We start from the raw sequence: 27,072 nt of genomic DNA, 5'->3' as shown, positions 1-27,072 counted from the left end.
CACTATAGCATGTACTAATTTGAATGTCAAATCACTCTAATTCCATATCCCCTGCTACTTCTAACACATATTTAGACTACTGTGAAGTACAAGTCAATCTATAAATCAATGCATTTACTCTTTTCATTGAAGTATATGAAAAAATAAATCAAGAATCTATTAATACCAAATTAGAATTTATAATGATAAAGAGCTCAGAACATCTGTTTCAAAATTGCTATTACAGCAATGAAGGTCGGCATCAAGTATTTAGCCAATAGCTTCAGATATAAAAACACACACCCTGGGATAGAACAAGCTTTAATTAACTGACCCTTAGATTTATAATAAACTCTAGTAAAATGTGTGCAAGAAACATCAATAAATATATTGGAAATATATTTTTAATTAAATATGCTGTTTTATATCTCACCGATAGTATTGACTCAACATTCCTGAGAATATGTTGAGTGATTTTCAGCGATGAGAAAACTGTTCTGGATTGCTTACTTATCACTTTCTCTTCTTTCTCTCTCTCTTTTTTGAAGTTTGAGTTTCTTATTTCCTGAATTTGGTGTAACATTTTTCAAAACATCCTTATGACATATGTTAGAATTGTTGTCTGTAAACTACTAATGAAGAAGTTAAGGGGTTTGCCCTTACAGACAATCGGTTAAGGAGAGATAAAATTCTAAACACAAACATCTTTTCTTTAAAAGGTTTTATATATTAGGGAATGTTGTATAATTTATACCAGTTTATTGAAATTCTGTTTACATAATAAGACAAAATTTATTTTCAAAAAAATTAATGTAAAAATCATCATTTTTATTCAAAAGATGGGTGACATAATGACAATTTTAACTGTTGTAGCAAGAGACCTTTCCCTACTATATATTTGAGTAGTCATTATTGATTATTACTTCTTAGTTTGGATGATGACATGCATGTTTTCTTCTTCTTTTGAGGGACAAATTTTCGAGTGTTAAAATCTAGTTTGTGTTAAGGTTTTAAAAATGTATTCCAATTAATACAATAGAATTATTTTTAATGTATTATTAATACAAAAAAAGAGACAAGTCTAGGAACTATTGAATTATCTGTCATATTTTGTCTCCTTTGCTGTACATTCCAAACAAGCTCTTGCAACTCATTTTTCATCAGCTGCTTCTTAAAATCATAAAGCTAATTGTGCATTTAAGCTAAAGAATGAATCTCAGGGCATGACCATCTGTCTAACAAATAAGCACATATCCAACCTAGTTATGAGGACAGATTGTTCTTTAAATTGAGGTGATGGATGTGAATGTTTAAGAAATTATCAACTATTGAAAAGCACATAGCTTAATGTATTGCTTTTCATTCCTGTAATTGTATTTTTGAAACATATTATTGACTTGGGGTAATTGTTAGTATTATTATAAAAACGGTGTTATCATTAAAGTGTTTCCAGATTAACATAGGTAACTACAAGCATGAAGAAATGCATTAAAAGGTAATTGAACATTGCAGAAATAAAAACTCCATTACATGACTCTTTTAAAGATATGCTAGTATACTTATACCTAGTGATTTAAAACAAATTTTAAGTACATTAATTCTGTTTTAACTAAAATCTGTGTCAAAATAGAATAGCAAGCAATTCTTAGTATAAGTTTGCAATATTAAAAAGCAACAACAACAACACACAGAAAGGGAAGAGCACTGTTATATCCAACTCTGTTAAATATGGTAATAATTCACTTATTCTTACAGAGGTATTTTTTTGCCCCTAAGCCCATTCTGCTACAAAAGAACCGCAAGACATGTATATTAAATTTTAAAGGACAACTTGTATTTACAATACTTCAATATAAATGATCTCTGTAATTAAATTACACAGTTAAAAGATTATCTTACTTTGAAGGACCATCTCTTTTACAGGTATAGGGTGAAAAGCGTATGTTAGATATCAGTAGAGTTAATGTGAACTAAGCAAGTAAGTCATATAAAGTCTAATTTAAATAATTTGCCCTTGCTTTGGGTGTGACGGGTGGTGGGTGAGAGGAGAGCTTTTCTCAATACTAATTTTCTTTTGAAATACAAAGGCCAACATTTGAATTAAAAAGAAAAGTGAATTCTTAAAAAAAAATGTTTGCAAGGTACAAATTAGGGTAGAAATTAGAGGGAACCAGTATGCTAATGAAAAAGCAAAAAGTAGTCCAAGAAGAATTGTGAGCACACGAAGTATTTTTCTTTCTTAATCTTTAGAAAAGGTGGTTCATGAAATTGGAGGTAATCATTTCTGCTCATAGAGTGGCACACAAAGACTTGGAATGATTTTCAGTCACAGCAGGCAATTTATCCACACTTCTGAAAATTATCCTATTTCTTTGCATGTGCAGTTCTGTTCATCCAAAATCTTAATTATGACCTATAAAACCTTTACTCTGAAATTTTTCTTTCTATATTTGAAAAGTCAAGTCCTCTAGTCATAATAAAAAAAATGTGGTTTGATATTGCCTTTAAAATCTGTTTTGCATCATTTTAATTTAGATTTATACTAGAATAAAGATTTCCATATTAGTTGGCCTGCTTTTTAATTTTATAGAAATTCAAATAATATAGTTTTTGCTCTTATGCCAGTTTTTCCTATTAAAGAGTATAATTGTGGGATTTATTCATATTATAGTCAATTATTTAAAGCATTAAGTCTATACGTCCTACATGATAAGTGTTGAAGAAATATTAGCTACTCTCAGTAGTATTTCTGCTCTCACTTTTTCTCTTTCAATATCCTTCTGCTCTTTCCCATTACTTTCTCACAAATGAAGGAGCATGTTCCCCTTTTTCATGGTTTATACATGTTTTGATGAAAAATATTCACCAAGTGGTTGGTAAAAAGAGATCCATAAGAAATATCTTTTTAAAGTTGTTGCTCAACAGAAAATGATTTATCTTACTCCCTCATTTGATTAGAAATCTCCACTATATGTTGTTTACACTAAGGATTCTGAAACTGTGATTTCCTTATTTTTTGTGTGTTCTAATCCTTTGTGTGTACTTTTTTCTTTTTTCACTCTGGAAGGTTTTAGAATCTTTATTTTACTCCTGGTATTCTGCAAATTCACACTGCCTTGGGCTAGATCTTTCTTTTATTTCGTTCTCGGGTCATTTATGGACCCTTTTATTCTTGAGAGAATTACCTACAGTCCAAGAAAGTTTTCTATCATTATTGAAATATTTTCACCCTCATTTTATCTATTCTCTCTTTCAGAAAATATGGTGAGTTGGATGTCAAGCCTCCTAAAATAATCTATTTTTTATCTTTTTTATGTTTCACATTTTCTCCTACTTTCAATGACTTCATCAATTTAATTTTTGAACTCTTCTATTAAATTATTTTGACTGTCGTTTTATTTTCTTGTATTAAATGTTTTATTTTACAATCTCTATTTTGAGTTATAGATGCAATAACTTTTCTCTCTGAACACGTTAATAGAGCTTACATATTTTAACAATTCATTTTACTGCATGTACTGTATACTTTTTTTCAAAATATATTTTTAGTGATTTCAGAGAGAGAGGAAGAGGGAGAGAGAAAGATAGAAACATCGATGATGAGAGAGAATCATCAATCGGCCTCCTCCTGCATGCCCCACTTTGGAGATTGAGCCCACACTCAGGCAGGTGCCCGGCCCGGGAATCAAACTGTGACCTCCTGGTTCATAGGTGGACATTTAACCACCGAGACACACTGGCCAGGCTACTGTATTCTTTTACTCTCTCTACCGTTATTCTTGTTTTGTTTGGGTTGGCTTCTGCCTTTCTTGATGCAAACTTTCAATAAATTATAGTGATTCCTTTTTTGGCATTTCATACAGAAAAGTTAAGGACTAATAAAATGACTTAAATTTTTGTAAGATCAGGTTTACTTATCTGGTGGAATTGAACAAAGGTTAGGGAGTGAGACTATTTTGTGGAATCATCTTAAGGCAGATTCCATAGTCTTTCTAAGACTTAATTTTTTCAGAAAAAAAATGTTCTCTAACTGATTGATTAGTGAAATCCAGTCCTATGGAGTTCTCACCATTCACTGAGCTAATTATTTAAGATCCTGCGTTCTCTCTCTCAGTTTAATATTGTCATTTACTATGCCTGTGCCTCCCAGTCCACATATTTTTCCCTCAATTTCTCCAGTTTATATAATTCCTGATTCTAGGATGAACTGGGTAGAGAAGACACCTGGTTCTCACAATTGTAGCTTTTGGGGGGTCTAATTTGTCTTTACCTCACTCTTTGATCAACCTCCTGCTTTTTACTGCCTATTCTCACTGTTATTGTCTATAGAACCCCATGCAACTACATTATACATTTCAGGAATTCTTCAGGGACTGTTGTCTTATTTTTAATTGGGATTTTCCTCTGCAGACAGCAAGCATTTCATTGTACTCATGGTATTTAGCACTCTATCCAGCTTCAACTTCCGTGTGCTGTTATGATTATTTCCTAATTTTATCAAAATTTTTTTCTATATTTTTTATTCTTGTTTTCAATGATTTTCAAATGGAAAGAACACACGTTATTTATATTGACATCTTAAAATTGGTCAAAGTGTTCTTTATAAAATAATTTTGATGTTTTATAATTTCTGACATTTAGAGGAATATTTTACAAAATTAGCCTTTTTGTTTCCATTTATTGAATTTATATTACCAACATTATGTAGATCTTTGATGACTGTTAGAGCACCATTAGGGATTCAAAAAGGCATTGCAAAATAAGTGTATTATTACCTATGGCTTTTTACATAAACTTTCAATATTGATATAAGTTAAGTTTTCTAAATTTTTATACTTTTGTCTACCTGATAGCAATACCGTTATAATAATCTGGTTATTATTTAACATAAAAGGAGTAAAGGGAAGACTGGATAATATAGGCATGCCATTTATTCAGCTTTCCTAATTAAACATTCTGCATGTATGTTCCCTGTTGATTGATGGGGGAAGGGACTGGACAGAGGAAGTTTAGACGCCTGCCCAGTAAGGTCTGAGTGACTGACGTGGGAAGATGCTTTCCTGTCAGTCCCACCTGGGAACAAGCCAGTGGCCTGAAAGCCATGGCCACTGCAAGAGTGTGAAACTGAATATTTAAACTCCTGGGCAAAAGAACACACTCTCTTGCCTCTCCTGCTTGCCTGCACTCCTGTGACTCAATGACTAATGGACTCTAATTGGCTTGGGTGCTGCACTGGATCCCCTGCAACATGAGACAGAAACTCTGGACACTGGCCTTGCTTTTGGCTCTGCTGGAACCCCAGCTGCACCTTTTTCAGGACTGGCTTAAGGACAGGGGACTTTAAAACCTGAGGAAGGTAACCTCACGCCAATAAAAACCATTCATTGTCTCCTATGAATCTTAGAAAATTATTTTGCTGAAGATATTTCAAGAGCCATCATCCCATACCCGCTGTGTCAGGGAAATCTGGCCCACTAATTTCTCAGTAACAACAACATTTCATTATATATTATATTGAGACACATTATTAAAAAGTCAAAATTCCTAGTAAGTATAGTAATAATGGGTTAGGTTCTTAAATTGCACCCCATGTCCCACTGGCCTAGTTATAAACATCTCCTAGCTATTACAAATTAGAATCACTCACTCGGCTTAAAAGCCCATAAAATAGACATAAGAATATTAATTAATTGCACTTATGCAAAATTTTTACATCTGAATCTATTGCATTAAATTATATTTAAAAACATGGTTTGGAAACAAAACTCAGGGATTGAAATTTAGATAAATTTTTAAAACCCCGTATTAGATATATTTTCTACATCCATGTATTTTATCCATTTCTTTCTATTATGGGTTAGACTCCATATTTCCTGAGTTCAAATGGTAGAAGTACCCCCTTAAACTGATGTGTGTTTATATGTATCATTCTGTTGGATATTACCAATAATTTATATATTGTTCTGTGTTTCATTATATATGTGCACAGTGAACATATTTTATCTTTTATGTTTGTCTAATTATAATTGGAGGCCTTACACAGGAGAGGAAAACATACCCATATTCTAACATATACTACATAATTCTATTTCTCTTTTGTGCATCAATTTTTTCAAAAACAAACCACTTTCTAAAGAAAAATGAAGCACGTTGGTTTAGTTATTTCAGAAGAGTGTCAAGTTTTTTTATGTTATAGAAGCTTTTCATTTAAATGTATCACTTGCTTTCTAACTCATCTAGTTAAAAATTCTTCTAAAATCCCATTATTTTACTAAAGTTTTCATATTTACTAACTAGATAAAATATATCTTAATAAATATTTATTTCTGTGTATTTTGAATGATTTTATATCATATAACAAATTCAAAATACTAGAAACATCTTTTATGTATTTACAATTTGAAATACTCAATAACTGTTAGGTAAATATTCCACTGAGGATTTCTAAATTCTCAATTTTCTGAACTCTTATTCAGTATGTAATTATTAAAATGAAACAAATGTAATTACTTCAGTTTAAATTTTTATTTGGGAACATTGTCATAAGGATATTAACCTACATAATTTATTTTGAGAAGACCCATGGGTATATAAGCATTTTCCTTATCAAGATATAATTAAATTACAATCCTACATTTATGCTGTATTTAAAAGTCCAATCTTCTTTAGGAGTCCATTCTCATTACAGATATAACCATCCAGTCAGAAGAAATAAGAGAATCTGTAAAAATAAATAAAATCATTAATGTATAGGCAGATTTTGATATTAGGTAAACAATACTCCTGGAGACAGGGAAAGAAGTAATTCAACTAACCAACTTTTTATACTTAAGTCATACTAAAAATCTCTTTTACAGCTGAAGAATAGATTATTGCAATTAAAACCACTTCAAAATTTATACCAAAAGCACATTTTTATAGTATAATTATTGTGAAGATATAAAAGAGTTAGTAACAAAAATGCTGACACATCCATCCATAACTAAAATCCTGCAACCAGTCTTTGCTACAATAAATCACTGTTTTATTAAGCACTTAATTAATTGCCACATTAAAATAATAGGGGCCCAACTCATAAAAATGACTTATGAGAAGAAGGCTTCTTTTGCTGTGTTACTGAAAATGCAAGCTGTACACAACATTTAATTTAAAAATGTAATCAAGCAGTAGTGTGGGTGTCTAGTTTGAAGAGAAACTTTCAGGTCTGAGGGGATTAAAAAAAATATGATCGTGACATCTTTAGTTGAGAATACCATTCACTGGAACGGGCTCTAAGCTAACATTTCATAGGAGTTCCAAGCTGATATTAATAGAGGTTCTCTGAGGTCTTATGCTATAGATTTTATTTATTTTTAATTTTGAGTTGCATTTAAGACATGTATAGAGTAATCCTGTCTGCAGACTCTATATATTTTCAGTATCATTTGAGGCATTTTTTTGAAAGGCAGCTTAATTGTAAGAAATATTTAACTTCTTATTTTATTAAAGATGTTGCACTATGGACCATATATGCATTAATTTGCTTTCTCTCAGCAACCATTTTAAGTTTATTCCAGTTTGCCAGGGTCTTAGGACCACTGATGACTTTTCTAAAGCCATGCAGCATGCTGTAGAAGAGCTAGATTCCTAATGAAACCAATATATATGACTGCACAGTCTGCGCATTTAAACTCAATCCCTTCTTTCATGGTTTTTTAATTTAGATGTACTTTTAAAATAGTGATCATTTCAAGTTCTATGATGTAGGTAAGATCTGGGGCAATGGAGACTAATGACTAAATTTCCACCCTGGTAAAGAAAACAAAAAGACAGAGGATAAATTATCAAATCTCTTTGATAGGGATGAATGAAACCATAGGGATGAATGAAAAAATTAAAAATTATCCTTTTTAATTATCCTTTTCCAGATAAGGACAATACTAATTTTTAAGTACATAATTAAAGTACTTAATTTTGATGTATGGCCAAACATCAAAAGCTTAGTCTTGTCTCCTTTTAAAAATGCAGAATATTGCCTACTACAGTCATTGCATTAAAAAATGAAAGATAAACTTTTATTTCCTAAAAAAATAAAGACTTCAACTGGCCCTCCCAGAGATATTCAGTTCAGCCATGTAATTATACAGCAATGACTCATCTTATCCTCATAAAAGGTTGTAACGAGTGAGAAGCAAAGTCATGATGACAGATGAGCATCATAGTAATTCACTGGGTTCTTAAATGTCTTCTTCTCAAGGACCCCAACTTTCAAGAATATTTTACTTGTGTAACCCTAATTCAGGTTTTTGTCAAGTTTCATACTTTCCCACTATTTATCAGGAAGGCATGCTTAATTTTTAACTCTTGCATGGATCTGAAATCTGGTCAAGATAGTCTAGGTACCATAGTAAGATAATTTAATTATGCTTTAGAAAATATATTTGTCCTCAAACTCAACAATATTTTATACTATAAAATCAGGTAAAATGAAATTAATATTTAAATGAAATGTTGCAAAAAATTGCTGATAAAAATTTCTCCTTTAGTGACTATAACAAAAAAACACTTTAAAATTAAAATAATTGTCACTTTTCTTCAAATATGCAGTGCCTTCACCACCAAAAATGTCACTATTGTTCTTAAGATATGTCTGGGCAATAAAGAAATGTATTATCCAAATAATACATTGGTTACATTAAATATCACTATGCTAGATAAGCAAATCATAAAGTAGTTTTTATAGCAAAATTATAAAAATATTTTAAAACTTCTAATGTAACATGCTAGAAACACATTAAGATGCAAGATAAGAAACACTGAGTGAGGGCTTTATGCATCAAGAACAAAAAAATACAAAAACAAAATTGAAATATTTTCTAATGCATTTGAAATTTATAAATTGACACTGTCCTATATAATAAAAACTTAATATGCTAAGTGTCTGGTCATCCAGTAGTCCATTCAACCAATCAAAGCATAATATGCTAATGATATGCTAAGGCCACTCAACCACTCGCTATGATGTGCACCAACCACCAGGGGCAGATGCTCCAACCGGTAGGTTAGCTTGCTGCTGGGGTCCAGCCGATAGGGACTGAGTGAGACAGGCTGGACACACCCTCAAGCCCTCCCGCAGTCCCTCTGGGCTGGCAAATTTCCCATATCTCTCCCCAGCCCCAATTGTGCACTGGTGGGGTCCCTCGGCCTGGCCTGCACCCTCTTGCAATCCAGGACCCCTTGGGGGATGTTGGAGAGCCAGTTTCGGCCTGATCCCACAGGTCAGGCTGAGGGACCCTGCTGGTGCACGAATTCATGCACTGGGTTGCTAGTAGGAAAAGAAAATGAAAAACAGTATAGGGAACATATCCATCATTACCTATTTCCAATGAAAGCATTTAGCTACAAGATGGCATAAACAAGACACTGTGGTAATAATTTGATTTTGAGATCCTTATGAATATCCAAAGAAATAGCCAATTAATTATATATTTTTATTCACCAATTTTTCTCTTTCCAAGTAGTTGATCCATTTACAAAGCTTCTGGATTCAAAATTCTACCATTACTCTAAAGGTTCCCTCTCTACCCATGGCTCATTCTCACTGGAACTAAACTTGGCCTTTACTCCATCAGTGAATAATCCTGGTTTAATGAATAGAGGATGCATATTTTCCAAGTGTTATGTGTTTAAAACACGTAAGACCATTGAATTGTACATATATTGGTATGAGGGAATGCCTTTATACTGTTTTGATATAGGTTTAGTAATTGTACCAAATGTACAACTCTGGTGGGGGATGTCGAAGTGGGGTGGCTGTGCACAAATGGAAACAAAGGGGTATCTGGGAAATCTCTGTAAACTCCCCTCAATTTTGCAGTGAACTTACAATTGCTCTTAAAAATAAAGTCTATTAAAAAAAGAAGAAAAAAGAATAAGTTAAAAATTCCTAGAGATAGTTCCTTAGAAAGGAATCCTATTTTAGTGGATAGAGCTAGAGCTATTGATCAGAAGACCAAGTTGTCACCCTAACTTTGGTTTTCATAACTGTATAATAACTAACACATCACGTAACTCTTCAAAACTGCTTCTTCGAAAAAATGGAGATTGCTCGTTGTATTTCAGTGAAGCTTGTCTCTCTCACCTCCGTTGATCTCTCTAAGTCTTTTTCTTTTATCACTCAGATTTATACATTTACCTTAAATGTCATTCAATTTCTTTCTTTCCAGTGGAGATATCTGAGGTCTTTGCAGTCAGTAAACTTTAACTGTAAAGGGCCAGATAGTAAAAAATGTAAGCTAATAGCCATAAAAACTCTGTTACATTCCTTTCTTCCTCCCTTTCTTCCTGCCTTCCTTCCTCTTTCCTTCCTCCCCTCCTTCCTTTCCTATTTCCTTACTTTCTTTCAGTTTCTTTTTATTTTTATGTTAACACTAGAGGCCTGGTGCACAAAAATTTGTGCACTTGGGGGTAGGAGGTCCCTCGGCCTGGCCTGTGCCCTCTCACAGTCTGGGACCCCTCAGGGTGACCACTTGCTGGCTTAGGCCTGCTCCCCAGGGGATTGGGCCTAAAATGGCAATCAGACATCCCTCTGGCAGCCCGGCAGCCCTCGGGGGATGTCCACTTGCCAGCGGGGAGCAGACCTAAGCTGCAGTCAGACATCCTTAGCGCTGCTGAGGAGGCAGGAGAGGCTCCCACGACCACCACTGTACTGGCAGCTGTCAGCCTGGCTTGTGGCTGAGCAGAGCTCCCCCCTGTGAGAGCGCACTGACCACCAGAGGGCAGCTCCTGCATTGAGTGTCTGCCCCCTGGTGGTCAATGTGTGTCATAGTGACCAGTCATTCCCAGTCTTTCTGCTGTTAGGGTCAGTTTGCATATTACCTTTTTACTATATAGGATAGAGGCCTGGTGCATGAGTGGGGGCCGGGTGGTTTGCCCTGAAGGGTGATCAGGATCAGGATGGGGATCCTGCTTGGGTGCCTGGCCAGCCTGGTGAGGGGCTGATGGCTGTTTGCAGCTAGTCACACCCCCTTCAGGGTGGGGGTCCCCACTGGGGTGCCTGGCCAGCCTTGGTGAGGGGCTGAGGGCCGTTTTCAGTCTGGCGGGCAACAGAAGCTCTCAGCCTCTTTTTTTTATTTTTTTATTTTTTTTTATTCTGGGATTTATTTACCATCTAGAGCTGTCACTGGAGCTGAGAGCCGGCTCCAGCTCTGAGGCCCGGCTCCAGCTCTGAGGCCATTGCCAGCTGAAAACAGGTATATGGGTTTGTTTAGCTTCTATAATTGAAACTCTATTGCCATCACTGGCGCTCTAAGCTCTGAGGCCTTGGCTGGCTGAAAGCTAGCTTCTATAATTGAAACATTTGTTGCTTCCAGAGCTCAGAGCTGGGCCACGGCAGGCGGGGAACCTTGGCTTCCTCCATCACTGGAGCAAGCAAGCCTCTTGCTCGCTTCAGCTGCGTGGCTGCCGGCCGCCATCTTGGTTGGCAGTTAATTTGCATATCGCCCTGATTAGCCAATGGGAAGCATATCAGAGGTACGGTTAATTACCCTGTTTGTCTTTTATTAGATAGGATTGTACTAAAAATGTAAAAACCTCTCTTAGCTCAAGATCCATGCCATGGTCAAAAAACTTCACAAGTCATAATTGTCCCACAACTAACTGTACCTGATAAACCCTGACATACAAAAAAATCACTCATTTAAAGTGAAGGATATCAGTTTAATGAAGAAATGCATCATTTCTTATTTCTGCTCTCTTGATCAGAGGGTTGGCAAATATTTATTAAGATAATAAATATTTTAAACTTGCAAATTATATGGTATCTACTGCAATTATTTAACTCTGCCACAGATTTGAAACATGCAAACTATCATAGACAACAGGTAAAGTAATGGCTTTGACTATCTTTCAATAGAAGTTTACTTACCAAAAAAGTGGCTGATCTTTGGTCCAAAACACGGTATGAATCTTTTATCAGCTTTATTTATAATAGACCCGAACTGAAAATGTCTCAGCTGTACAAATGTACAAATGGTTAAACGAATTGCAATAGATCCATACTATGTAATACTGCACAGAAATAAAAAAAAGAACCAACTATTGTTACATACAACTTTGATAATTCCCAAGGGAACTACATTTTGTGAAAAAAAAGGCCAATTTCAAAAGATTACATATTATATGTTCAAATTCTATAACATTTTTCAAATGACAAAATGATACAGATGGAGAAGAGATTAGATTTTGTCCTGGGTCAAGGATTGAAGAGGACCATAATATGTTTGGCTATAAAAAGGTAGCACTGGGAATATATTATAAAGTCTAAATACTAATATAAAAATAAAATCTAGGGCTTAAATTATATTAATAGAAAATCTCAAAGAAAAAATCAAGTACAGATTTTGTTAGTCATATGATTATTATTAAAAATAAAACACTATTTATATTCATGTTTAAATATAATTGTAATTAGCAACCTTCACTTTTTTATATCACCTATTTTTATATTTATAATTCCATAATAGATTTGATCAAATATTTGTAGTGAAAAAATATGTATGCCAGGAAAATGTCAGCTCTTTTTAAAGTCAGTCCCCAAAAGTTTCTATATTGCATATGTGATTTAGTGTCTACTAAATATGATTAACCTTTGCTCTTTAAGCAAAAGGATTCCTTGATTATTTTTTATTATATGGAAATACAAATCTAGGATAATAAAAGCCATATACTAATTTTTATCAGCCACAAAACTCAGTGTTTTTTTGTGTGTTTTTGGTTTTTGTTATTGTTTCTTTTACATCAAATGCTGTATAGTGTACTACTTTGGCAAATATTTTCATCCTTTGGTAAAAAAAAAAAAAAAAAAAATGGAATTTCCCAGTTAACTAATAGTTTTAACCCACAAAGTAGAGAGAGACCAGATTGTCAATGGCCACAAAACAAGGAATTGTTTTTGCAATCTAAAATCAAAATGCTCCAAGTAAAACAAGACACCTGATGCTGTATCCAGAAATTTTTCCCTTCAAATATGAAAAGAAAGTAAATAAAATCTCAGTAGAATAAATTGTGAGGAAATACATTACCATCAGGTCTTCCCTATAAGAAATGTGAAATTATTTTCTTCAGGCAGAAGAAAAATTATATATGTTAGAAATGTGATTCTACATAAACAAGAAAGAGTTTCAGAGAAGAAATAAAAAGGTAAAATAAAATATTTTACTTTTGTCATTATTAATCTAAGAGATAACTGTTCAAAGTAATAAAAGTGTAATATATCGAGTGATTATAGCACATGAATAAGTGAATAACAGCAGTGTCACAAAAGTTGGAGGAAGGAATTGGAAACACTGTGTTAAAAGGTAGCTGTACTAAACTTAAAGAAAAATGCTTTATTTTATTTTATTTTATCTAAGATTAGTAATAAATGATTATTATAAACCTAGGGCAAACAATTAAAAAATTGAAGTATAATTGATACACTAAAAGATGACTTATATAAAATATTACATTATCAGAGAAGAAAGTTAAAGTAGGTTCAAATAAAAAATAGTTTCAGACATAGTAGATAGTAATCCAAATGTGTAAATAATCACTTTAAATATGAATGGTCTATATGCATCCATTAAAAGACAAAGAGAGACACAGAGGATAAACAAACAAACAAAAATACCAAATTATGTGTAGTCTAAAAGAAACTCATTTTGAATATACTCTCATAACATGAAAACAAAGGAGTAAGAAATATATACCATGTTCACACTAATGAAAACAAAACAAGAGGAACTGTACTATTTTCAAATAAAGCTGACCTCAGATCAATAAAAATTATTACAGATAAGGAGAAGTAACACATTATGATTAAGGAATCAATTCTGCAATAATATAGAACAATCCTAAATGTCTATGGACCTTAAATTATAATGTCAAAATATATGAGGTAAAAATTAATAGAACTGAACATACCATGTTAGGAATTGATAGATCAAGTAGGCAGAAAATCAATAAGGATATAGTTGACCTGAGCAAGACTATCAATCAGCTTGATCATATTGATATTCATAGAAAACTTTATCCAATCTTAGAAGAATATACATTCTTCTCTATCTTGCATAAAACATTCACCAAAATCAACCACATTTTGGTCATAAAATAAACCTTAACAAATTTAATAAAATAGAAATCATGTAACATTTTTTCTCAGACCAATATGGAACTAAATTAGAAATCAATAAAAAAAAACTGGAAATGAAACAACACATTTCTAAATTATACTTAAAATCTCAAAAGAAATTTGAAAGTATTACAAAGTAAATGAAAACAAAAATATAATCTATCAAAATGTGTGGGATGTGGTAATAGCAGTGTGTAGAGGAAAATTTATAGAACATAATGCAGATATTAGAAAAGAAAGATCTAAAATCAGTAAGCCAGTTTCCACTTTAGGAAACTAGAGAAAGAAGAACAAATTAAAACTTGAATAGGCAGAAGATAAATAATAAATATTAGGCCAGAAATCAACAAATTGAAAGGAGGAAAAACAATAGAGAATATCAATAAAACAAAAAATGTTTCTTTCTAAGTGGATATATTTATAGTCAGAATAAAAAGAAAGAAAAAAGAGAAGAACAAATTCTGAAAATATATGGTGCCAGAAGATGATTTGACTTTGGATGGTAGACACGCAATGCAATATACAGATAATGTATCATAGAAATGTACACTTGAAACCTGTATGACCCTATAAAACAATGTCATATCAATAAATTTAATTAAATTTTAAAAAGAAAAGACAAAAAAAGAAAATTTATTTTACAAATATTAAAAAGGTAATAAATAATGCCACAAATTTGGTAAGTTAGATTTAAAAAAGACAATAATTTTGAAAGGCAAAACTACCAAACTCATAATGGGAGAAAAGTATAAACTGAACAGTGTGACATTTATTAAGTAAATTGAATCAATAATTAATAATCTCCCAAAAAGGAAAGCACAAGTGTATTATGATTTCACTAGTGAATTCTACCAATCATTTTAAGGAAGAAATAATTTCAATTTTCTACAATTTTTTCTAGTACATAAAAGCAGAGAGAACACTTCTTAACTTAGCCCATACATTATGTCAATAACAGAACAATATAAAAAGTTTATAAGAGCCCTAACTGGTTTGGCTCAGTGGATAGAAGGCTCAGTGGATAGAGTGTTGGCCTGCGGACTGAAGGGTCCCAAGTTTGATTCCTGTCAAGATTATATACCTTGGTTGCAGGCATATCCCCAGTAGAGGGTGTGCAGGAGGCAGCTGATCGATGTTTCTCTCTCATCGATGTTTTGATGTTTCTAAATCTCTATCCCTCTCCCTTCCTCTCTGTAAAAAATAAATTATATATATATATGAAAGGAAACTGCAGACAAATATATTTTATTAACATAGAGACAAGCATCTTCAAGAAAATATTAGCAAATTGAATACAAAATGTATCCAAAGAATTATAAACATTGGCCAAGTGAAATTTATCCCAGTACTGTAGAATCCTGGGATTCTATTCCAGGTAGGAAAAGTTGGTTGAAAATTTGAAGAGTAATCATTACAAACCACCACATCAATGAACAAAAGAAGACTAACAGACTAAATCATATGGGTACATCATTGATGCAGGAAAATCATTTGACAAAATACAGAAACAATTCTCATTAAAAAAAAACCATCCCTGAAAACTAGGAATCAAGGGGATCTTCTTCAATTTTATAAGGAACAATCTACAAAAAAACTATAACTAACATTACAACTAATGGAGAGAAAGAAAGTTTTCCCTAAGTGGCAGCCCTGACCAACTTTAAAATCGTTTTTCATGAGAATTTTCAGCTGAAAATATTCAAGAACACCTGAATTGTGAGTACTATGTTTATTTTTATAATATTCATTGCAAATTTACTTTTTTAAAATTAAATTCAAAATATCATGGCGTGTGGTGATGGTTTCCATTTTGGACACGTGGCAGTTAACTGGTTAAAATCACAGAGAAGATAAGAATGTCCTCTATCACCACGCCTATTCGACATCACAGAGGAAGTCCTAACTGGTGCAGTAAGACAAAAAAAGGGAAGGAAAATATACAGAATGGAAAGAAAAATATAAAACTGTCATTTGTAGACGGAATCATTGTGCATACAAAAAATAGTATAGAACAGATAAAAATAATAAGCTTTCTAGAACACATAATTAGATATACACTGTTGCAGCATACAATGATAAAATATAGCTGTCAGTTGTTTTCCAATGTTGAAACAATAAAGCACTGGAACTTATCACTTACAATACCATTTAGAGCTGTACCAAAAAAATGAAATACTAAGCAAAAATCTAATAAAATACATAAAAAACTGTGTGTGCAAAATTACACAACATCAAAAAATACTTTTTTTTTTAATCACGTGGAGTGCTTTATTTAAGTTGTCTATGTATGTGAATGAAAACTTCTCAAAACGAATTAATACTCTTAAAATTGTTTAGTTTTCAGCCCTAGCTGGTTTGGTTCAGTGGATAGAGCGTCGGCCTGCGGACTGAAAGGTTCCAGGTCCAATTCCGGTCAAGGGCATGTACCTTGGTTGCAGGCACATGCCCAGTAGGGGGTGTGCAGGAGGCAGCTGGTTGATGTTTCTAACTCTCTATCTCTCTCCCTTCCTCTCTGTAAAAAATCAATAATATATATATATATTTAAAAAAAAAGAATTGTTTAGTTTTTAAATAGTGTATTCTAGTGGTCCAGGGAAATGATAGATTTGTATATAGTCATTGACAATGCCGCTAGCTAGTTGAACTTGAGCAAGTCACAAACTTATTTTTTATTTTTTTTAATCTAAAGAGTCATTATCATCCTAATCAAAATCCCAGAAAACTGTTAGTATATATCAACAAACTAATTTAAAGATTATATGTAAAGGCAATTTTCATATAAAAATTACAGGACTCACAATACCTGATTTCAAACTTTCTACAAACCTTTAACCAAGAGTGTGATATTGGTGAAAGAATACAATTTTACAAATATACTGTAACCAAACAATTACATAAAGGGAAGATAGAGTGTTGAATTGTGATTCCTCATTATTGGAATGAGAATTTACAGGTAAATAAGGGGAAGAAAATAGAATGACATATGTAGTAATGGATTAAAGTCAAAGATCTATATATATAACAGCCTAAGCGACCATTTGCCTGGTTGGCCAAACAACCGGTAGGGTAGACCGAACAGCCAGTTGACTGGTCACTATGATGCGCACTGACCACCAGGGGGCAGACACTCAATGCAGGAGCTACCCCTCGTGCTCAGTGTGCTCCCACAACCAAACTCCTGCGGCTGGACAACCTCCTGCAGTCCCTGGCCCCCTCCCCCCCCGGCCAGCCCGCCCCAATTGGCCCCAGTCACCGGCCAGGGGCTGAGGGACCCCACCCGTGCACAAATTCATGTACCAGGCCTCTAGTATCAGTATAAACTTGGCTTATTTTAATATAGATACAGATGGTTATACATAGAAGCATTTATAAATGTTTTACACATATATCTCTTTGCTCTGTCAGCTAAAAGAGTCTAGGCACAAAACCATCCTTGAAACCAGCATACCAAGTACCTAGGTCTTGCTTTCTAATATGATTTCTAATATTATTTTATAATAAATTAAACCTGGGTTCATTGAAGAAATGACTGATTCTAGAGCTTGGGCAAGAAATATACAAATTGAGCACAGAGCATCTTGTATTGCCAGATAGGATGAAAGTATGAAAGTGCAGAGGGAGGTAGAAAAAGAAAGGAAACCAACAATCGTTGGGACACAGGAATAAACTGAAAGACTTCACAATTAACAAATTTTCAATAATTTAGCAACAAAATAAATATGATAGTATAGATTCTTAGTGCAAAGGATAACATAAATATCCTTGAATCCATACTGATATAAATAAATTATTAAATAAATAAATATCTTATGCAAAAGAATCCTAAATAATGTATGTAGATATTTAACAAGTTGGCTCGCATCTCCAATTCTTTAAGTGTGGGTAGACGCAGTAATTTCCTTTTAAATATAAAGGAGAAAAGGGTAAAACAAAACAAAACAAAAACCAGTAACTTTATAGCAGATAAACCTGACAAACATTACCTCAAACCAGGTGATTATTGTTAAAATAAACTGTAAGTCATATTGACAGTATGTACAGTGCTCTTGACTAATGTGATCACTTTTTTTGTGATCTTTCTCCAAAAAACACATTAACTGAGTATAATTGTAAGAAAAGCATCACACAATTTTCAAAGAGTGACAGTCTATAGAATATTTGACCAGAATTCAAAGCCATGAAAATAAGAAAAGTCTGAAAAATGGTCACAACCAAGAACAGTCTAGGAGACATGACTACTAAGTGTAATGTGGAATAATGGATGGAATCCTATTACAGATATGGATATGCATCTTAAAAAAATAAGGAAATTTAATTATCTATAAACATTAGATAATAATGACATATCAATGTTTTTATTAATTTTTACAAAGATACCATAGAAATGCAAGATGTTAATAAAAGAAAAACTCAGTGGGAGTTATATAGGTACTCTTCATACTGTTTTTTTTTTAACCCTCACTCAAGAATATTTTTTATTGATTTGGGAGAGAGAGAAAGAGAGAAACATTGATGTGAGGGAGAAACATCCATGGGTTGCCTCCCATACATTCCCTGACTGGGAGTGGAACTGGTACTCTAGGTAAGTGCCCTAACCTGCAATCTAACCTGCAAACTTTTGGTGTATGAGACAAAGTTCCAACCACCTGAACCACTCAGCCAGGTCCCATACAATTTTCTTTTTCTTAACAGTTTTATTGAGACACAGTTCATATTCCATACAAGTAAGCAACTGAAAGTATACAATTAATAATTATTAGTATTTCACAGACATGTGCAACCATAACTGTGGTCAATTTTAGAACATTCTCATTACCTCACAAAGAGATCCTGTACCCTTAAACTGTAACCCACTATTCCCCATCCCAACTCCCCAGGCACCAGCAACTACTAGTGCACTGTCTGTCTCTTAGCTATCCTATTCTGGATATTTCATTTGAAATTTTGGTATTTTGTGACTGGCTTATTTTGTTTAGAATGTTTTCAAGCTTCATCCATGGTGTGGCATATGCCAGTTCTCTGTTCTCTTTGGTAGTTGAAAAAAAATACTATTCAATGGATGTACTAGATTTTTATTCATCAGTTGATGGACATTTAGATTGTTTCACTTTTGGCTAGCATGAATGGTGTTGCTATAAACATTTGCATGCTAGTTTTTTTGGACATAATTTCAATAATTTTTCTAGTTTTTGTGTGGACATAAATTTTAATAATTTTCTTTTCTTCCTCTCAGTTTCCTTGCTGTTCCTCTTTGATAACAAATTATCAAATAGACAGTATATGTTTTTATTACATAAACTAGAGGCCTGGTGCACAAAATTCATGCACTCAGGGTCTGGGGAGTCCCTCAGCTCAGCCTGTGACCTCTCGCGGTCCGGGAGAACTCAGGGATGTCCAACTACTGGACAGCAGGCCTAAGCCAGCAGTTGGACATCTTTAGTGATGCCGTTAAGGCAGGAGGGGCTTCTGCCACTGCCACTGCACTCACCAGCCAAGAACCCAGCTTCTGGCTGAGCAGCGCTCTCCCTGTGGGAGCACACTGACCACGAGTGGGCAGCTCCTGCATTGAGCATCTGCCCCGTGTGGTCAGTGTACTTCATAGCGACTGATCATTTCATCATTGGGCCAAACCCAGCTCTCCAGTATCCCCTTAGGGGTCCCAGATTGTGAGAGGGAGCAGGCCAGGCCGAGGGACCCCTTTGGTGCACAATCCGGGCCCAGGAGGGACAGGGGAAGTTGGCCAGCCAGGGAGGTACCACCAGAGAGTTCCAGGCAGTGCCCAGACTGTCTCGCTCAGTCCTTATCGGCTGGACCCCATCAGCAAGCTGAACTACTGAGTGGAGTGTCTACCCCTAGTGTTCAGTGCACATCATAGCGACTGGTCGACCAGTCGACTTTCTGCCCCCTGGTGGTCAGTGCACATAATAGTGTGCAGTTGAGTGGCCTTAGCATATCATTAGCATATTACACTTTGATTGGTTGAATGGATGACCAGACAACCAGAAGGCCAGACACTTAGCATATTAGGCTTTTATTATATAGGATGAGGTATAGATTAATAGAACACTATATCTGAGTCTTAAATATTTTTATACCTTGGGTAATATTTGGAAATATTAACTTGCATTATGGCATATGTAACTTTGTATTAAAATGTGACATAATTATGTTAGCAAGAGCTGAGAAACCCCAGATGCATGATTGACTAGATCTCTGTATCCAAATGAGATTCATACATTTCAGAGCAGAGCTTTGAGAAGTATCTGTCATATCTACTTCCTTCTACAGTTATCCTAATTATAAGTATTTGAAATAAAGATATTGTGAGATATGATTCATATCCCTACCAGAAATGTTAGTTTCCTTCTTCATCATTCTGTGACATATGTGACATAAAGTTTAGAACATTTCTAATGAAAATGTTAAAATTGTGTAAATTGCTATCTCCCTCCTCTTTTTTTTTTTAAATAACACTACTGAAAACTAATCATGATTAGTTGCCAAAAGGATTCCATATAAACCCATATCAGTCCTCAGTCTTATAAGCAACATTCATCACAACTTTAACAAATATTTCAGTTAACTCTGATGCCTAAACTCAAGCTAAAATTTTATCTATTTATTCACACAAATATATTCACTCCTATGTTCATTGCAGTATTATTCACTGTGGCCAAGACATGGAAACACCTAAAGTGTCCTTTGATAGAGGATTAGATAAAGAAAATGTGGTACCTATATACATTGAAATACTACTGAGCCATGAGAAAAGATGAAATATTACCGTTTGCAACAACATGGATGGACCATGAGAATATTATGCTAAGTGAAATAAGACAGGAAAAGCTAAGAATCATATGATTTCACTCATATGTGGGATATAAAACTGAAACTCCTAGATACAAACAACAGTATGGTGAGTTCCAGAAGGAAAAGAGTGGGGGAGTAAGAGGGATAAAATGGGCCAAATAATTGGGGATGATAGATGATTTGAATTTGAGTGATGGACTCAAATACAATATACAGATCATGCGTCATTGAAATGTACACTTGAAACCTATATGATCCTATTAACTAATGTCACCTCAATAAATTTAATAAAAATAAATAAATTTAACTATTATAAAATACTTCCCCCAATATAAAATAAAATAGTTTCTAAATATCTTAAACAAGTAGACACTTTGCCATCCTATCAACTACAAATTCTTGGAAATAAACTGAAAGTCACAGTTTCTTAAGTTTATTTATTTTTTTTTAAATATATTTTATTGGTTTCTTACAGAGAGGAAGGGAGAGGGATAGAGAGTTAGAAACATCGATGAGAGAGAAACATCGACCAGTTGCCTCCTACGCACCCACTACTGGGGATGTGCCCGCAACCAAGGTACATGCCCTTGACCGGAATTGAACTTGGAACCTTACAGTCCGCAGACTGACGCTTTATCCACTGAGCCAAACCAGTTAGGGCTCTTAAGTTTATTTACCTTTATCAGTCACTTCCTATTATATTCATACTAGAGGCCCGGTGCATGAAATTCATGCACTTGGGGGCATTCCTCAACCTGGCCTGCTCCCTCTTGCATTGCCATGGAGGCATGAGAGGCTCCCACCACTGCTGCTGTACTCACCAGCCATGAGACCAGCTTCTGGCTGAGCGGCGCTCCCCCTGTGGGAGCACACTGACCACGAGGGGGCAGCTCCTGAGTTGAGTGTCTGCCCCCTGGTGGTCAGCGTGCATCATAGTGACTGGTCATTCCACCATTCAGTCATTTGCATATTAGCCTTTTATTATGTGGGATATACTGTAGATGAGGCCCCTCCTAGAACCATAAGAAATGCAAAAAATTCACTGTTAACTCTTTTTCAAATTGTCCCCACTTAAAATCAAATTGCCCCCCCTGTGGGGGCATGTGCTGCGCCTTGGAAACCACTGGGCTTGACACTTTTCCTCTCTGAGCTTCATTTCTGAATACATACGCATCTACCATGGGGATTGTAATCTCTTCTCCGCCTACCTCACTGGGTTGTTATGAGGAGGTTCTGAGCTAATAAACCTAGAAATGTTTCATCAAGTAAGTGATGTCTAAACAGGAGGGGATTGTTATTTTTCATCCTAGGGTACCCTTGCAGGTAGCAGGTGCTGATTAAGGGAGGAGGGCATGATTGTTTCCTGGGACTGTAGCTACGGAAGTTTTGCAAAGGGTTCCACAGGCCTCAGAGGGGTGGGCTCTGGCCAGCAGCCCTGTAGCAGTGGTCATTCCTGGAGGCGCTGGGGGGGGGGACAGAGCATTAGGGGGGCACTAGGGGAGCGGTGAGGCCAAAAGGGGACTAACTGTCAAATCTTCCCACTTGGAGTCATTCTTTAAATTGTACGTGGCTGTTTCACAGCTGTACCTGCTCAGGGCAGGGCTCCAATCTCCTGGAGCAGGGTGGGGGCCGGGCCAGGGCAGAGCTGGGTGGGCTAGGAGGGTGGGTTTAGCCATGCCCCTAGTGAGGTTCAGCATGCTTTTGCTGTGGAGATGGCGCTGCTGCTGTCCGGGAAAAGGTTCTGACCCTGGGGGGCCTCTCAGGCCTGCCTCCACCCGGGTTTGGAATTGTAGGGAGGAGAGGCATGTCTGGAGTTGTAGGGAGGAGAGGCATATCCGGCCCCAGTGGAGAGGGCCCAGCAGCCGCGGGCCGGGGGCCCGGGTGCCTCAGGGGTGCTGACAGGTGGTCGCTAGCATGCTATTGTTGTGGGCGCCCCTGGTGGGGGTGGCGGGGGAAGAGATCAGGAGTCAGAGGTGTGGGCTGCAGCTACCCCTGAGACTGGGTCTTCTCCCCATCTGGTCAGCCTCCCCATCCCCCCAGGAGTGAGGGGGCTGGGGTCAGGTGTCCATGCAGGCGGATTGGAAGAGCTTCCGGTGGCCACTTCCTCTTCCTTCCTTGTAGTCCAGGCTCCTGTCAGGCACTCTCCTCAGACCCCCAGGAACTTGGCTCCGGCCACCCACCCCCTGCTGCATGCACAGCCTCCTGCTGGTCTGTCAATATGCAAACTGGTCGTTACTGGGACACCGTAATGGACAATTAGCATATTACCTCTTTATAGGTATAGACTAGAGGCCCGATGCATGAAATTCGTCCAAGAGTACGTCTTCCTTCCCCTGGCTGCCTGCACTGTCTTCCCTCTGGCACCCAGGACACAGGCTTCCCTGCAGCCACCTGCAGGCACCCGGAACCCGGGCTTCCCTCGCACCACCAGCTTTGTCCGGAAGGATGAAAGGACTTCCAGAATGATGTCTGGTCTAATTAGCATATTACACTTTTGTTATCATAGATATTCCCAGAGATGATTGCTTTATTATTAACTTCACATACTCCCTCAATCAGTGGAGCTGAATGATTCTTTAATTACAAACATAACAAGAAATTAAAAATCAGTCTTTCTTTTTCATTTTAAGTAAAAAGGCAGCTATTGAATAAATATTCATGCTAATAACCAATAGAAATTTTAATTAAAGATAGCCATAATATAATTTAGATTAAAGAAAGCTTGATTTCAAATGAGTGATATGTTTTATGTTATAGCAGGGATTGTTTTACAGGGGAAGGCAAAAGCAGGCTTACAGTTGTGAGTACATGAAACAAAGAATGTATTCTTGTATTATTATTTATTAATTGTATTATTTCCACATGAACAACTGTATACCTACTTTTTTCACCTTGTATAGTCAATTGCTTGTTAACAGACAACATACATGTGAGATAAGAATATTCTCTATCACTCTTTTACTGAATATAATTCTCATTAAATTGGTTTGGAAAGAAAATAAATTCTATTCTGTTATATGCCTTATCCTCTTCTATTTTGAGCTTTTCTTTCCCTGTTATTACACTGGTCATGATTTATCAGCTAGCTACTTTAATTCACTCATTCATCCATTTATTTATTCATAGTACATAAGAAACATCTGTTATGTAGCAGACATTGAGTTTTATTAGTTAAACAATTTTTTAAATCATGAAAAATGAAGGCTCATAATGCAAAATGATTCCTTTGGGGCTGCCTAGGAACTTATCCTGTTAACCATTTAACCATTAATTGTTTATTTTATTTTACCATTTCAACATAAATAAAAGGAGAAAATCTATATATATATATATATGCCTAAGTGATCAGAATGACTGGAATGACAGGAACAACCAGTTGCTATGAGGCACACTGACCGCCAGGGGTCATACGCTCAATGCAGGAGTTGCCCCCTGGTGGTCAGTGTGCTCCCACAGCCAACCTCTCCTGGCTGGCCAACCTCCCGCAGTCCCTCCACCCAGCCTCCAGGCTGGGACGGGGAACTGGGTGTGGGTGGCGGTGGACGAAGCCCCCTTTCCCAGAGGGGCCAAGGACCAGCTCCCTCCTCAGGACCGGTGGCCAACCTCCCATGGCCCATTCCTCCACCCCTTCCCCCTCCCCAGCGCTGCAGTGAGGGAAGGATGTGGAGAAAGGCAGGAAACCACACAGTGGTGGGATGCCAATGATGGTGTTCCTTCTGCACCTGGTCTGGTGACCATTGTCTCCTCTCCAGCTCAGCCCTGATTGACATGACCCCGATTGACCCTGATCACCGGCCAGGCCTATGGACCCCACCTATGCACAAATTTTGTGCACCAGGCCTCTAGTTATAGCATAAAAGATTTTATAAATTATACAGGAGATATAATTACTTATCATGTAAAATATTCAGAGTAATAAATAAATATATGTTTTCACAAATAAAAAATGATAATATTCACTTGCTATCAGGCTCTCATCTGAATGATAGATATTTGAGGATAAAGTTTAGTTCAGATGTAATGCTGGCTCTTCTGTTTCTATTTCCATATTTTTTTCTTATTTTCTCTTTCATCATTCTCATTCAACTTCCTGAAACATGCCTTTGAATTTTTTAGCAGAATATTGATTAATAAAATACCTATTTAATAAACACCAGTTTTGTAATAGTCACACACACACACACACACACACACACACACACACAAATAAATAAATTAAAAAAAGAGAAATAAAATTTGTCAGAAATGACTGGAAGACAGGGATGCATATATAATAATGCTACATTAATACAGTATATAAATTGTAGTGGGATCTATGGTGGTCATCAAAAGTATATGTCCACATTTGAATTCATAGAACCTATAAATATTATCTCATATTTATATAAAGAGTGAATGTTATATTTTACTGTTAAGAGTTAGTATTACCTTATATGGCAAAATATGTGATCCATCAAGGATTTTAAAAAGAAGCTTTTATTTTGGATTATCCATGTTCACTAAACCCAATGCCAAGCATCCTTATAAACATGAGGCAGAGTTGAGAGATAAGAGTAGAAGGTAATGTGAAGAAATGGGAGTGATGTGGTTATAAGTCAAGTAACACCCGAAGACATAAATATAAAGACACTACCCTTAATTTATCCATTAGATTTACCTAATAATCTATTTAGTATAAAGTACTGAAATACTTTATTTGTTTACTACTTCTTATCAAAAAGGACTTATTTCTCCTACTTTTCATATTTCTTGTAATTATCTGTTGTTTAGTTATCTATGCTGGAAATTTCTATTATCCTTAATTTTTTTTCCTCTCTTAAATCATCATCATCAATCAGCAAATCAATTGCCAAGTTCTAAAACAGTCATCTAAAACACTAATTCATATAAGTAAAATTATCTTTTGGATAAAAATAATCTTCAATATATGGACATGCATACTTATATAGTTCTATTTGAGTGGGTAAAGATTGATTAGTTCAAGGATGAAAAATTTTGTGTGTTTATGTGTGTGTATTGAGAAAGGAGCAAGAGAGATGATTAGCTTTTCATTTCTATACTTTGTATGGTATTGTATTTCAATCATAAAAATGAGCACACATTAGTTCTATAATTTGAAAATCAAACAAGGAAATTTTTTTAATAAAAATTCTTTGTTCTTTTAAAATTTCATTTTTTTCAGACTATTACCTCATCTTTTAACTAATATATAGTTGTTCTCCCAGCACTCAGCATCTTCTCATTACAGTCCATCCTATACACTTTCTTAGATGTATCTTTATATAACTCAACTTAAAAACCTCTGAGGTCTCTCTAGGGACTACATAATTATTAACAAAGGCCTTTATGACATCCACAATGTTCAAAATGAGGCCCTTTTTTTAAAAAAAAAAAATGTATTTCAGAGAGAAAGGGAGATGACGAGAGAGATAGAAACATCAGTAATGATAGAGGATCACTGATCTGCTGCCACCCTACTGGGAATCAAGCCCGCAACCCCAGTATATGCCCTTGACTGAAATTGAACCACTCTATACACTGAGCCAAACCGGCTAGGGCAAAATGAGGGTCTTTTTAATTTACTATTCTGTTTGTTGTTATCTTTTATAGGTAAACTGAATTCTCTATGCACAAAATAAAACTCATGATTTTATTTTACCAATCAAAGTTATATCCCCTGTTAGCTTCAATGATAAATACATCATATCTTTAGCAATTTAATATTATCTAAGCATCTTTAAGTTACCTAATATTGAATCAAAATTTTCTATTAATTTTAAAATATTCATGCTATTTTTATGTATGAAGGATACTTGTGAACTTGCCCTTTTAAAAGCAATAGTAATTTTTTTTCTAGTACTTTACAAACTGTTTTCCCCTTTATGAGCTCATTTAATCCTGTTTGTAGCTGTGTTAAACAGATATTATGTTCATTTTATAGCAGAAGAACCTAAAGCTCATATTATGTTATTTTTTAAAAAATCATTTACCTGGTAGGTTACAGAATTAGCACTTTAATTTCAGTTTTCTGACTATAAACATGTACTCTTTATCTAATGAACAATAATGCATTTTATCTGGCTTACTCCATTCAAATTAACTGCAAACTCTTTGATTAATAATCTCTGGCTTTA

This window comes from Myotis yumanensis, unplaced genomic scaffold (genome assembly GCF_028538775.1).
Source record: "Myotis yumanensis isolate MYYU_CA2020_CCGP unplaced genomic scaffold, mMyoYum1.0.hap1 SCAF_3, whole genome shotgun sequence".
Lineage (NCBI taxonomy): Eukaryota > Metazoa > Chordata > Mammalia > Chiroptera > Vespertilionidae > Myotis > Myotis yumanensis.
This window is presented reverse-complemented; position numbering follows the sequence as displayed.